Here is a 14,517-nt window from a genome sequence, read left to right on the forward strand (position 1 = left end):
AGACGATTATTCTTGTTTATGTGTCAGTTTTTCTCTTCCAAAGTAATAAATGACCATTCTTATTTGCTACAGCTTTTTCTTGAATTGCCAAAGTTGAGAATCGTATTTTTTATGATTATATAATTACATAATTATATATCCACCAAGAGGTAGATATACTATAGATGTACTGATAAAATCAAGATTTTGGACTTTGTTAAACTGACCATTCTGTCAACAAAAATTTATTGAGTACCTACCATGAATCACATTGTTTTAAGTGCTTGAAACATATCAGATAATCAAACAGACAGAATTTCTACCCTCGGATTCTACCTCAGAATTGCGGTAATCTATAGACATCTGTGAGGTATCTTCCCGACAGCTTTCTAGGCTTTATTCTGTCCTGCATGCTCAAGTCTAATTAAAATATTTGTCTTTTAAATGAGTAAGATCTATACGTAGGTAACTCCAGGAGGAAGTATGTCATTTCTATCTCATTTTTAAAAATATCTTATTAGAAGATACTTAAAACGTTGTTTTTCACAAAGTTTGCAGTTTTCCATTCCCAGGAGACCATTTTTCTTGGAAATCCAAATTCTCTGCCTATACATTCCGAATTGTTACCTCTTTTTAATCAGAACCAGCATCTCTTTATGGGATTAAAAATTCAACTGCGAAAGTATTGTTGAATTCTTTCTCTCCATCTATTTAAGTGATAATTTGACTTCTTACACAGAAATATTCTTACAAAACTCACTTTGGATTTTTGTGCAAAGAGAAGAAACTTTTAATGGAAAAAACAATTAGTTATTAGAGTTTTTACACAGAGTACTCTTTCTAGAGCCAAGAAGTATTAAATGAATGTGTTCATGTTTGTGATACATGAAGTATCAGTCTCTTAAAAGACGTCAATAAGTATTTCTGTCAAAGTATCTGACCTCCACTTAAGCACGAAATCTTTTTACAGAATGAGCAATTTGTTATATTACAGGATATTTTAGAACTGAGACACACTAATTAAACATATTTTAAATAAAGTCTAAAGTTGAGTAATTGACCTTACCTCATGTATATCCATGTATTTACAAAATAGTCTCAGAAAAGTGTCAATATGGTTTTGCTTTTATGTTTAGCCTCAGCTTCTTTTTCTTTTCCAAGTCCTGCCCACCACCCCCTGCATCTTTTTCCAGTCTTCTCTATCTTCTACATCCTTACTATCCTATCTCTACTGTCATCATCAGACTAGATCATTGCCATAGTCTTCGGAACTCAGTGCAACACAAATGGCCGGTGTACTGTAATGAGCTAAGTATAGAAATAGAGGTTGAGCATTTAGAATCTATTATAGCATTTTGATGGTTTGGGGAATTCCTGGCATGTAGTGATTGTATTTTTCTCATTGAATAGGTTGCGGAACATTTAAGGTATTGTTGAACTCTTATGGTGAGCAGCATGTGGCACAAACTGTGTACTAGTGAAGTGCAGTATGACCACATATTGGTCTGTGGACCATTAGAAATTAAAAACAACAAAAAAATGAATAAATAAAAATCTTGTCTGAAAAAGTGGTTTGAAAGAAACCAACTTAACTGCTCTATCTTCCTCTTCTACTCAAAAAAAAAAAAAAAAATCTTCCAATGGCTCCCAATCAGCACAAAATAAAATCTTAGCCCTTGGTCACATCATGCAAGATTCTCTGTTACCTTTTCCTTCCTTGAGTTTATTCATTTACTACTCTCTCACACACAATGTCGGCAACAAAAATGCCAAATTGCTTGTGTGCCATTGCAAGCCATGTTCTGTTTACACTTTAAGTCTTTGCTCAAACATATATCTCTTCCAGGATGAAATCTTTCCTGGACACCTAGACTTTTTTTTACTGTATATCCTCTCTCCTCTTATAATTCTCAGTGTGTATGTTTATTGTTACGTATGCCCCATTGAAGCATTACTCTTTTTGCATCTGTCTCTTTTACAAGACGGTGAGCTGTTTCAGACAGATACCATGTCCTATTCATTATTAAGCCCCTGTTTGTCAGAGTAGATATTCAATACACCATTGTTAAATTAAAGAAGATTAATGTATTTTAAGCAAGAGTCAAGAGACCTGGGTTTGAGTTCTACCTCTGTACTAGATGTAAATGTTTCCTTGGGTGGACTTGCACATTTATTTTTCTGTTCAGGAGTATATTCAAATGCAAAAACAAGGGAGTCAACTCATGTTCAATTTGAGTATCACATCAATAAAATTTAAGCCTCTATATTTTGAGAATTCTGTCCACATTTTTAAACTATAAAAATATTTCATTTTTTATTCTTTATTCAACCTTTCCCTAATCCCTTGGACCTGTAGAACTATTTAGTGAGTGAAGAAATTTTCAATTATTGTTATGGAAGCCTTTCAATCATATTAACTCTACCTTTTAGTATCATTGTTTTCCCTTAAAGAGTTCATCTTACACAGTCACTCAATTTGAAGTAATAAAGAATTATTATTTCCAAATGAACATTGCAGGAATTTGGATAAGGTTGAAAAATATTGGAAAGTTTACAATCCTTTTTATTTAAAAGCCACACAGGTAGTAAACCTATATTAGATTTTTAATAGAAATGCTAGCAGTTGAGGAGCAGTGAAATATATGCATATAAAATAAAAATGCTTGCACATAGATATATAAATTTATGTAAGTGATAGGCCAATTAAAATTATAAATGTGTTGGGAGCGATGCAGCAGACCACCTCCCTTCTTACCTTCATCTCCCTCCACCACACACACACTCAGAGACACCCTTCACCTTCCTGACCAATGACCACCCAGACACAGTAATGGTTACCTAAGGGTAATTCAGTAACATGACACATTCAAGTACTCTGGGTCATACACAGTGTGAGATCATTATCCGTTACCCACATACATTAAACTTTTAAAGCTCTCTTTGGATTCGATCCAAGAATTATCTCATCAACACTTAACACCCCAGCCACAGATGAAGAAGCGGGAAGGCGAAATATCACACTGAAATATGAATGAAAGGGGAGACTGAATTGAGACACAGAGGAGAAAAGGGTTTCGTAACTACTCCCAATCCACACGCTTGTTGAGTCCTTGTGTGCCTCAGACGCCAGACCAGTGGACAAGTGCACACACAGATTACTCTCCGCCTGTGATGGTTCACGGAAACGGAACGTAGGATGGGTGAGTGTGAAAGGAAAAGGGGATGAGATGAAGTCATTGAGAGAACACCTAATGCTGCCTGAGGGGAAAAGACGAGATGAAGAATATAGAGCAGGGCCTGGTTGTTAACACAGGGTAGCTGTGTTTTCTGAGAAAGAAAAGTCGAAAGTATTCTTTTCAAGCCTTTCCATATTAGAGGTCTATCACAAAAGCAGATTTATCTTAGAAGATATTTATCAATAGGAATATAACCAATAAGAGAGAAGTAGAGTTTTGGGCATGCTCAAAGCATAGAATATGTTGTTCTTTATTTAAAGAAATACTCTTCTTCAAAGGCTATAGACTTAACTTTTTTACTTACAACATTAGACTATTGAGAGAAAATTACTTATAAACTAGAAAGGATTTTGAGAGATGATCTAAGTAGTTATGACTGGTATTATTTTAATTCTTTTACGACTTTCAAGGATGTACTTACATCTTTATGACTTTTAGGAATATTTATTAACTGTTGGTGACTGAGACCTGGGGATAAATGACGAACAAGATGACTCAACCCTGATGTCTTTTATAGTCCACTCAGGAATATAGGCAAAGAAGCAATCACAATAAATGATTACAAATGTTATGATAGGGAGGTAATAAGTGTTGCGAAAGGCATAGCAGGAACTCCCGACTCCGTCTAAGAGCGACAGGAAAATTAAAGCAAGTCGTATTTTTCCTAACATGTAGAGGATGAGTAGGAGTCACAGTAAAAATTGAGACCAAATGTTTTGTCTCTGTGTTTGTTTTTAATTGTCAAAAGGTAACTGGCCGGAAGCAAGAAGAAGGGAGAAAATATGGATAGGAAGAAAAAGTGAACATGCATGAAAGACAGTTTATCGTAACCAGAGGACCGATGGTAAGATGAGGGGTAGCATGAGGTGATTCTTGAGAGGAAGGCAGAGAAGCTGGTCAGCTCAGAAAAGTCCTTATGAAAGTGACCATGTAATTGATACCTAAACTGGGATACTTTTGAGAACGAGAGGAGGCACTATTAATAATTATGCTAGGACATGGGCATAAATAGACACATATGGTGGTTCTACTGAAAAGATGTAGCAAGAATTTTAAACAGAAGGATGGCATGCTTATATTTGCATTTTTTAAAATGCAATTTTAATGAAGAATGGTTTGGGGAGAAATAAGGATGGGCACAGGGAGACCAGCTAGGAAGGTTTTAACTCAGATGAAGGATGATTGTGACCTGAACTAGGATAGTTTGGGCTGTTTGGAGTAGAATAGATACATCTTGATTTAGAGGAAATATAGTTGACAAGAGAAATTGTAATTGAGGAGTAGGTCGAAGTTAGTTGGAGAAGTAGACCATTTTCAAGTTATGACTTAAGCAACTAAGTGTGCGGTGATGACTTTTACTGGGACTAAGAACATTGGAAAAGAATGCTGATTTGGGGAGGTGGCAGTAGGTGGTGTTCAGTTTGTATCATATTAAGTTTGAGGGGCCTGGGAAATTTTTAGTTCAAAACTGTTCTGTAGACAAATTTGTACATCAGGATATATAAAATCAGGGGTCATTGACAGATGTAGTAAAGGGAAAGGAATGGTATTTTTAAAGAAGGGATGTAAAGGAGAGCCTTGGACAGAGATAGGAGAGTGCAAACTTCTGAATAAGATGTCAAGTAAAATAAGGTTTACAAGTATACAATGAATTCAGTCACAAACAGGTTCAAATTGCCATTTGTTTTATCTCTTCCTTATTTATTCTTTTGCTATATTTTGCTGTATAAACTACTATATGTACTTATTTTATTTCTGCATTGATTTATCAGAAATTTACTATTATTTTAATTCTGTTAATGATAATATAGCCATTATATGCAAATGTGCATACTTCCAATTATATAATTAAAAGTGGAGCAATAATTTTAAACTTATTTTGTAAGCAAATATTATAACTTTTTGTTTACATTTTTCTCTTGCTCTTGCTTTTTTTTTGCATTTATTTAACTTGGATTTGCAAATTTGCAAATCCTGTGTGTACATGTGTGTGTGCGCGCGCGCATGCTAAATTACCTACTATCAGTAATTCTATTTTCTCCATGCATTCTGTCTTGATGGTATGACGGCAATTATTTAGACATCAGATCAAACTCTCTTTCACAAATAATTATTTCATTTCCTTTTGCCTCCTAGAAGCTGACAGATCTAGATATAAATACTAGCTCAAGCTTATATTAAGAGCATGAGCTTAAGCAACTGGATACATCTATGCGGTGTTTTTAAAAAATGGAGTTTCTGGCACAAGTTAGTGTTTCAGAAAGTGTTTATTTTCTCCCTTTCACTTTATTTCTGATCTTTAGTTTGTTTTAATCCTCACTGTCAGTCTATTTCTACTGCGACTCTCAATTCTTGGTTTCTGCTCTTGATTGAGTCATCTGACCGCATAGAAGACTTTGGAAAGCAAAAGTACTATACTAGTACATTTTCCAAAACCTTGTAAATTTGAGGATGTCTTTATAATACAATAAAATCATTGGATCATAGTCCTCTCCACTGTCAAATCTTTAAAGGTATTTTTTCATTGCCTTTTGGAATTTTTATTGTCACAAAGCAGAAATATGAGACTGGTTTGATTTTACCTCTTTGAAAGTAGCCTCTTTTCTTCCTTCTGGATGCTAGCAGAATTCTTTAATCTTGAAATTTAACATTTTACAGGTGTGCGTGCGTGTGCGTGCGTTTGTGTGTGTGTGTGTACCATTGAATATTTATTCACTGGTTTTGCTTGAACAGTTTTGCGATCTTGAGCTCCCAAATCAGATCTTTTTGTGATCTGAAGAGTTCTCTTTACACGAACAGTGGAATGTTGTTTCTAACTTATTTGCATTGTTTTCCAAAATCATCTACATTTTGTTAACTGGATTTTTATGATTTGCCTTCTATTAGTTCATCTTCTGTTATATGCTATTTGTTTATGTAATTTGTTCTCATTTCAATAGTCTTTCCACAGTTTGCCTTCTTTATTGACACTTATTTTGAAACTTGATTATAAGTATTTTAGATTTCATTTAATTGTGTCTCCTACTTTTTTTATTTCATTGATATTATAGTAAAGAAGAGAAGGAGAAAGTTTAGGGAGTTCTTGCCTAATAGTCATTAATTTTTTCTGTGAAGCAGGAGACAAAATATCTGCTGAGGGTGAAAGTAGGCAAGAATGAATAGAGGATTTGAGATTAGAAAAGTAATGACATAGTCCTAGAGGAGAATGGAAAGGAAATTAACCAAGACAAGAAAAAGAAGAGCTAAGCAAAATAGAATATTTGGCTAAAACTGAGAACCATAAATTTGTGGTTTCTGCCCTCAGGGAACATAAAATCCAGTTAGAGAAAATGAGAAGTACTCAAACCATTACAACCCAAACAATGTGCAATGGTACATAATTGTTAATAAGCAATACAGATAAATTTACGACTCAGACTTTTTTCCTTTTTGCGATAATTAGACATTCCCAAATATACAAGGAAAAACGGTTTTTTCTTCCATCAAAAAATCTAAATAGAATAACAAGCGTGATCACATCTCCTGACCAGCCTATCCACTCTCTTATAAGTTTTATTATAAACTTACCATTCATATTGGGATCAGAAATACCTAAATTTACTTAATTTCTTATCTTTTAAAATATAGATTCTGAATTAATTTTGTGCACATAATTTTCAAATTTAAGTATAAATAAATAAAAATAAAATTATCTCCTAATATGCAGTTATTTTTAAATAACACATCATATATTTGAGTCTGTGATTACTATCTAATCTGAGCTTTTTAGTTTATATCTAGAAAATGTTTACAGTTACAGTTCCTATACATATAAATCTCAAACTATGGATTATATTATTTATACCAAAATAAAGACAAATGTGCAACTATATAAATAAAATAGAGATAAATTCTTATTTGATAATCTTTTGATGCCTTTCAAGTATTTTTTAAAATGACCAGCAAACATTTTTAAAGATTACCAGCAAGAAAGGTTTTACTCACTATCTTGCCTTATTGCACATTAACTCGAGGCAAAACTAAAGAGCTTATAGATTTACTGAGTCCTGGAAGTCAAAATCTCAGAATGAAGACACAGAAAGGAATGCCACAAACAAGAGAAATTTTGACAAGGTGGAGTGACATCATAGATTTAAGTCTAAAATCATAGTTGTTCTGGGATGTACCAGGTAACAACTAGACAAGGAGAAATATGAAAATCCCCTCAGATACGTTGTGGCCATGCCCTGTACACATGGCATCCATATTTGTTGGGCTGCTAAAACAAGATACCACAGACTGAGTGGTTTAAATGACAGAAATTTATTTTCTCACAGTTCTGGAGGCTAAAAGTCCATGATTAAGGTGCCTGCAAATTTGGTTTCTCTTGAGACCTTTCTTCTTGGCTTGATATACACACACGGAGACATTTATAGACATATATATATATACACACACACACACATACATACATACATACATATATAGACACACACATACACACATATGAGAGAGAGAGAGAGAGATCTACAGCCTCTTCTTATGAGAACACAATGCTATTGGATCAGGATCTCACTCTATGACCTTATTTAACTTAGAGGCTCCAAGTACAGCTCTCTTGAAGGTTAGAGTTTCAACTTACGCATTTAAGTGGGACACACATATTCAGTCCATAAAACAGCATCCATGGGATGGAATTACTAGAAAAAAATAACAATTTACTATTATTTTAAAGTAGTTCCCTCCAAATGCACCCTTTTGGAGCTATTTAAGTAAATTCTAAATATTTAAAAAGAGTCACAGTTTAAAGCAGCGTTAGCCTCTTCCCAGTGCTCAGGACCTCTTTGAAACCTACTTGAGTCTCAGCTTTAGCCTCACCCCTTCCCATGGTCTGCCAGGGAGGTAGAGGTGGAGGGTGGGAAATCCGGGGTCACACAGTATAAGCGGCGCATTCTAATCCTTTTAAATGACCAAAAACTATTATCTAGGTAGGCCAAAAAGCTGGTTTGCAAAATCTGAATCCCTTTTCTCTAAAATATCGGTTGCACTTATAATTAGAATAAAAGTATTATATTTGAAGCACTCTCATCGTTGAGTAAGTATCCAGTCTCGTTAGGTTCCTTGGAGCATAAAACAACCTCTTTTTTCCTAAGGATGAGCTCGCCTGTATTTTACATGGTTAAAAATATTTAACTTTGTTATGGCCTATGTATTTGCCTTCTGAGTGCTACTGTGAATAATCATGCTTCATGTGTAAGTAAATGCATATTTCTGTTTCGCACTTTACCTCAAATAATTTTAGGAAAATTGCCTCGAACCACAGATCTTGACAACTATTTTTATAACTTACTTTGCTGATACTATTATTAAATAATTATCCTAATATTTCACTCATCACCTAAACCCCATTAATTGAATAAACCTTGTTTTTTAACCTTCCCATTTACATTTCCGAGAGAGTTTTCTATTCATAGAGTTTTTTAAGGTGAGAAAGTAATGTACCGGATATATTTTCTTTTGTTTAAGGTAAAACACACTTCTGGAATGGACAATTGCAAAGCAATTGTGTCAAAAACAAAGTATCTAATAACCTCTTCACTGCCTATGCAACAGCTCACTATTAAAACATTTGTCCAGGGTATTAAAATGACATACAGAGTGATGTTTATTGCTCTGGAGTAAAAAGCCCTATGTGTTGTTTTTCCAGAAACTCTTTGTTTTGTGTCAGTGCGTGCTTGGATTTGCTCCCCGATACGATTTCCATTTCTTGAAGCCAGGCCTCCTAGATATACCATCCACCATCCGCCCACTTCTTGTCTTATATACATCAAACAATGCAGAAATCTTTGGAGTATATTATTTTTAAAAACAGGTCTGGTACTTTCTTGGCTCTTTGGTAACTGTTATTATTGGAATTTTTACAATTTTATGGAATTCAAAGGGACCCTACAATTTCCTTGAGTGTAGGATTTCTTCTTTCCTGTGTTTTTATGCCACAAAACTGAGTTTCAAAGAGAAACACGAGAAACACTCTTCTTTCTGCAAGGAATAAAAGGGCCTCAGCAAATTCCTAATCTAATTAACATCTTTAACAAGTCAGACAATAAATTGACTGCAACTGCTCTTGAAGCTCTGTGCCACCTTGTTAAGTTCCTTTCCAAGACTGCTATAAATCAAAGGAGAAATGCTAGGGTCGCTGCACATGTTTGTTGCTTGTTCCAATGTGAAAGGCTGATTGCTTTACCAACTGCTCATTTAGACTGGATACTGGATGTGTTTAGCATTTCAGGTTTGGAAAAGAGGCCCCTCTGAATGCACGGGATTACATGTTGGCTCCAGTTCCTTGGGCCCAAATCGAATAACCTGGTTACTTATCTTATTATAGATTATGCACATTTTTCAAAGAGAATAATGGACAAATTAAAACAGGAAAAAGGGTACATGCTGTCTGTCTTTCAATATTTGATCAAAAATGATGGCCCGCCATGGGAATTCTGTAATTCCTTTGGTATCATGGATATTTCTGTGAGATATTGTTGGAGAACTCAATTCACTCTGTGGTTGTGATAATGGCATTTCTCCAAAATCACTGGGTTATCATTTATATTAAGATAAATCAGTGTTTTATTTCGAACTGAACTTTTACACAACTGAGATGCAGAAAGCAAGGCAAATCATCTGAATGTAAATTTAGTCACATTCTGTCTTTCAGGTATATGAGTATTGTGGTAGACTTAGCTGAATGAGTTTTTTGCCCCTAGTCCTGTTAAGTTGTAGAGTATCTACAAGGACATAACATATACATGGCCGTCACCCTGGGATTTTTAACCAATGTCTTTTTTTTAAAAAACAATGTCTTTCATGAACCTCAAATTAAACAGTCCCTCAAGGATAGATCTTGACCTGATATAAAACAAAAGAAGACTATTTTAATGTCTAATTCAGAAAGAGTTTTGAATATCATCATCACACAATATTCAATCATCAAGTAACTTAGTTGACTTTTTTTTTTTAAAGTAAATTATTGTGCATTGTGTCAATAAAATAACAAGGAAAGAGTTTCTGGTCTACTCATAAAAGGGGAAGTAATAAAGAAAAAAGTTAAGAGATATATCATTCATTAAAGAAGTACGAATAATGATATCCTTGAACAATCATTTTACACCTATTTATTACAAAAACATTAAATGATAATGAACAGCAACAGTAAAGGTGATACTTCCATATACTGTTCATGGTATTAACAAGAGGCATGACTTTTTGGAAACTAATTTCGAAATATTTATAACCAGTACTAACATCTAGTAATCTCATATGCAGTTATCTATCAAAAGAAAGTCACAGAGATGTTTAGAGAAATATCATTTATAGTTGCCAAAACTTGATAGCACAAAAGTGTCTGATGATATCAAAGTGTTAAATTATGACACACTAACTTCATGCGTATTACTTAACAATTAAATTGATGATTATAATGATCATATACCAACATGGGAAAAAAGCTTAAGAATTAATATTAGGGGAGAAAAAGCAGAAGGAAAATGTTGTGCATGCTAAAATTACAGATATTTATAAATATGTATATAAAAAGATGAGGAATAAAACTCCAAAATAATGGTAGCTCCTCTGTTGGGATAGTGTTATGGCTATTTTTTCTTTCTTGCTTTCCAAACTTTTTAGTAGTATGGTTATATTATCTTTATAATTTTTATTTAAAAACCAAGCATGGTAATTGTTTTCACCCATTATTTGCAGATTGGTAAACAAAGCCTCAATGCAAATAACTATTTGGGAAACAGCCTCTTCCCAGCTTCCCAATATTCCATAAGTATGCAGTTATTTCTGAATTGTTGTGAGAGAGAGAGAATATGTTAAAGGTAAATGAGGCCCAGCCTACCTGCACTTCAGGATAGATTACTATATCATGAGAATGAGTGGTCACTAATTGCAGGGAACTTTACAGACATACTCAATTGTCTGTTTCCACATCTTCAGGATGGAGGCTAGGAAATAGTTTGTAAAACTAAATTTTCAGAAAGTGTCTTGTAGTACATGGATTGATTGAAGCTTGTGGAAAGTCTGATGTTTAAAATGATGGGTAAGTCATCCAAGAGGCAAGCCCAAAGGGACCCTACAATTTCCTTGAGTGTAGGATTTCTTCTTTCCTGTGTTTTTATGCCACAAAACTGAGTTTCAAAGAGAAACACGAGAAACACTCTTCTTTCTGCAAGGAATAAAAGGGCCTCAGCAAATTCCTAATCTAATTAACATCTTTAACAAGTCAGACAATAAATTGACTGCAACTGCTCTTGAAGCTCTGTGCCACCTTGTTAAGTTCCTTTCCAAGACTGCTATAAATCAAAGGAGAAATGCTAGGGTCGCTGCACATGTTTGTTGCTTGTTCCAATGTGAAAGGCTGATTGCTTTACCAACTGCTCATTTAGACTGGATACTGGATGTGTTTAGCATTTCAGGTTTGGAAAAGAGGCCCCTCTGAATGCACGGGATTACATGTTGGCTCCAGTTCCTTGGGCCCAAATCGAATAACCTGGTTACTTATCTTATTATAGATTATGCACATTTTTCAAAGAGAATAATGGACAAATTAAAACAGGAAAAAGGGTACATGCTGTCTGTCTTTCAATATTTGATCAAAAATGATGGCCCGCCATGGGAATTCTGTAATTCCTTTGGTATCATGGATATTTCTGTGAGATATTGTTGGAGAACTCAATTCACTCTGTGGTTGTGATAATGGCATTTCTCCAAAATCACTGGGTTATCATTTATATTAAGATAAATCAGTGTTTTATTTCGAACTGAACTTTTACACAACTGAGATGCAGAAAGCAAGGCAAATCATCTGAATGTAAATTTAGTCACATTCTGTCTTTCAGGTATATGAGTATTGTGGTAGACTTAGCTGAATGAGTTTTTTGCCCCTAGTCCTGTTAAGTTGTAGAGTATCTACAAGGACATAACATATACATGGCCGTCACCCTGGGATTTTTAACCAATGTCTTTTTTTTAAAAAACAATGTCTTTCATGAACCTCAAATTAAAGAGTCCCTCAAGGATAGATCTTGACCTGATATAAAACAAAAGAAGACTATTTTAATGTCTAATTCAGAAAGAGTTTTGAATATCATCATCACACAATATTCAATCATCAAGTAACTTAGTTGACTTTTTTTTTTTAAAGTAAATTATTGTGCATTGTGTCAATAAAATAACAAGGAAAGAGTTTCTGGTCTACTCATAAAAGGGGAAGTAATAAAGAAAAAAGTTAAGAGATATATCATTCATTAAAGAAGTACGAATAATGATATCCTTGAACAATCATTTTACACCTATTTATTACAAAAACATTAAATGATAATGAACAGCAACAGTAAAGGTGATACTTCCATATACTGTTCATGGTATTAACAAGAGGCATGACTTTTTGGAAACTAATTTCGAAATATTTATAACCAGTACTAACATCTAGTAATCTCATATGCAGTTATCTATCAAAAGAAAGTCACAGAGATGGTTAGAGAAATATCATTTATAGTTGCCAAAACTTGATAGCACAAAAGTGTCTGATGATATCAAAGTGTTAAATTATGACACACTAACTTCATGCGTATTACTTAACAATTAAATTGATGATTATAATGATCATATACCAACATGGGAAAAAAGCTTAAGAATTAATATTAGGGGAGAAAAAGCAGAAGGAAAATGTTGTGCATGCTAAAATTACAGATATTTATAGATATGTATATAAAAAGATGAGGAATAAAACTCCAAAATAATGGTAGCTCCTCTGTTGGGATAGTGTTATGGCTATTTTTTCTTTCTTGCTTTCCAAACTTTTTAGTAGTATGGTTATATTATCTTTATAATTTTTATTTAAAAACCAAGCATGGTAATTGTTTTCACCCATTATTTGCAGATTGGTAAACAAAGCCTCAATGCAAATAACTATTTGGGAAACAGCCTCTTCCCAGCTTCCCAATATTCCATAAGTATGCAGTTATTTCTGAATTGTTGTGAGAGAGAGAGAATATGTTAAAGGTAAATGAGGCCCAGCCTACCTGCACTTCAGGATAGATTACTATATCATGAGAATGAGTGGTCACTAATTGCAGGGAACTTTACAGACATACTCAATTGTCTGTTTCCACATCTTCAGGATGGAGGCTAGGAAATAGTTTGTAAAACTAAATTTTCAGAAAGTGTCTTGTAGTAGTACATGGATTGATTGAAGCTTGTGGAATTTCTGATGTTTAAAATGATGGGTAAGTCATCCAAGAGGCAAGCCATGAAAGGCCAAAGCTAGGTTTTTGTTTTCCAGGATAATAACATAAATCTTCCAAATAAGCATTTACCCTTTGGGGTTAGACTTGAGAGGTGGAACCTTTAACGCTGTGTCATCCAGATGAGCTTCTTGTTTCTCGATAAGTTTCTATATAGTGTTATTTCTACATTAAAGGGTACTAGATATCTGCAGTTTCAGAAAGCCTGGAGTTTGCTCTCTGAATCCCCAGCTGCATCATAGCACTAGTTTAGAGAAAACAACGTGGAGAATTTAGACACTCCTGGGGGGGAAAAAGATTAAGCTTGACTTTATGCAATCAACATTTGTTTGAACATTTGTTGCCCACATTCGTGTGTCACTACATAAATGAACAAATTGAATACATGATTGAATCACATTTTTATTCTCCATATGGGCTCTCCAGTCTTTTTTCTTGTAATTTCTCTAGATGAGAGTGAGGAGGCTTGGAATACTGTTTTTTCATCACACGATCAAGGGCAAAATAGAGGATCTGACCAATGTGAAGATCTGATTCTTCCAAGTACTTCATTTCTTCACCAAATGAGAAATCAACTGAAATGGTCTTCTTCAAATAGAGCCCCTCTGCCCCAAACTGGAGGGCAGTAGGCTTCTATGAAAGTGTTTATATTTACACAGAGTAAATCTGGCCTCCAGATCAGAACAACAGATAAACCCAAACAGTTCTTCAGTTTCTCAATTTAGATAAATTCCACCTGAATCCAAGGGTTTGAAGGCAAGGTGTCAAGATTCTTAAGAACTGGGCAAGTACAATGGTCAGCCCCACCGTAGGCTGACTTTACCAGTGGCCAGAGGCGACTAGTAATAAGGGCGACATCTTTTAGTGGGAAGACCTAGGGAAACTGCATCTGAATTAGAAGTCACATGCAAGAACTGGATTAGACCTAAAGGCTGTTTTCTTAATTTTTTAAAGGAAAAGTCTCTGAGAAATTTAGCCTAACCTATTATAAAAGCTACCTCTATGGAATACTGTAGTAG

Source organism: Pteropus alecto, unplaced genomic scaffold, assembly GCF_000325575.1.
Source record: "Pteropus alecto unplaced genomic scaffold, ASM32557v1 scaffold21, whole genome shotgun sequence".
Lineage (NCBI taxonomy): Eukaryota > Metazoa > Chordata > Mammalia > Chiroptera > Pteropodidae > Pteropus > Pteropus alecto.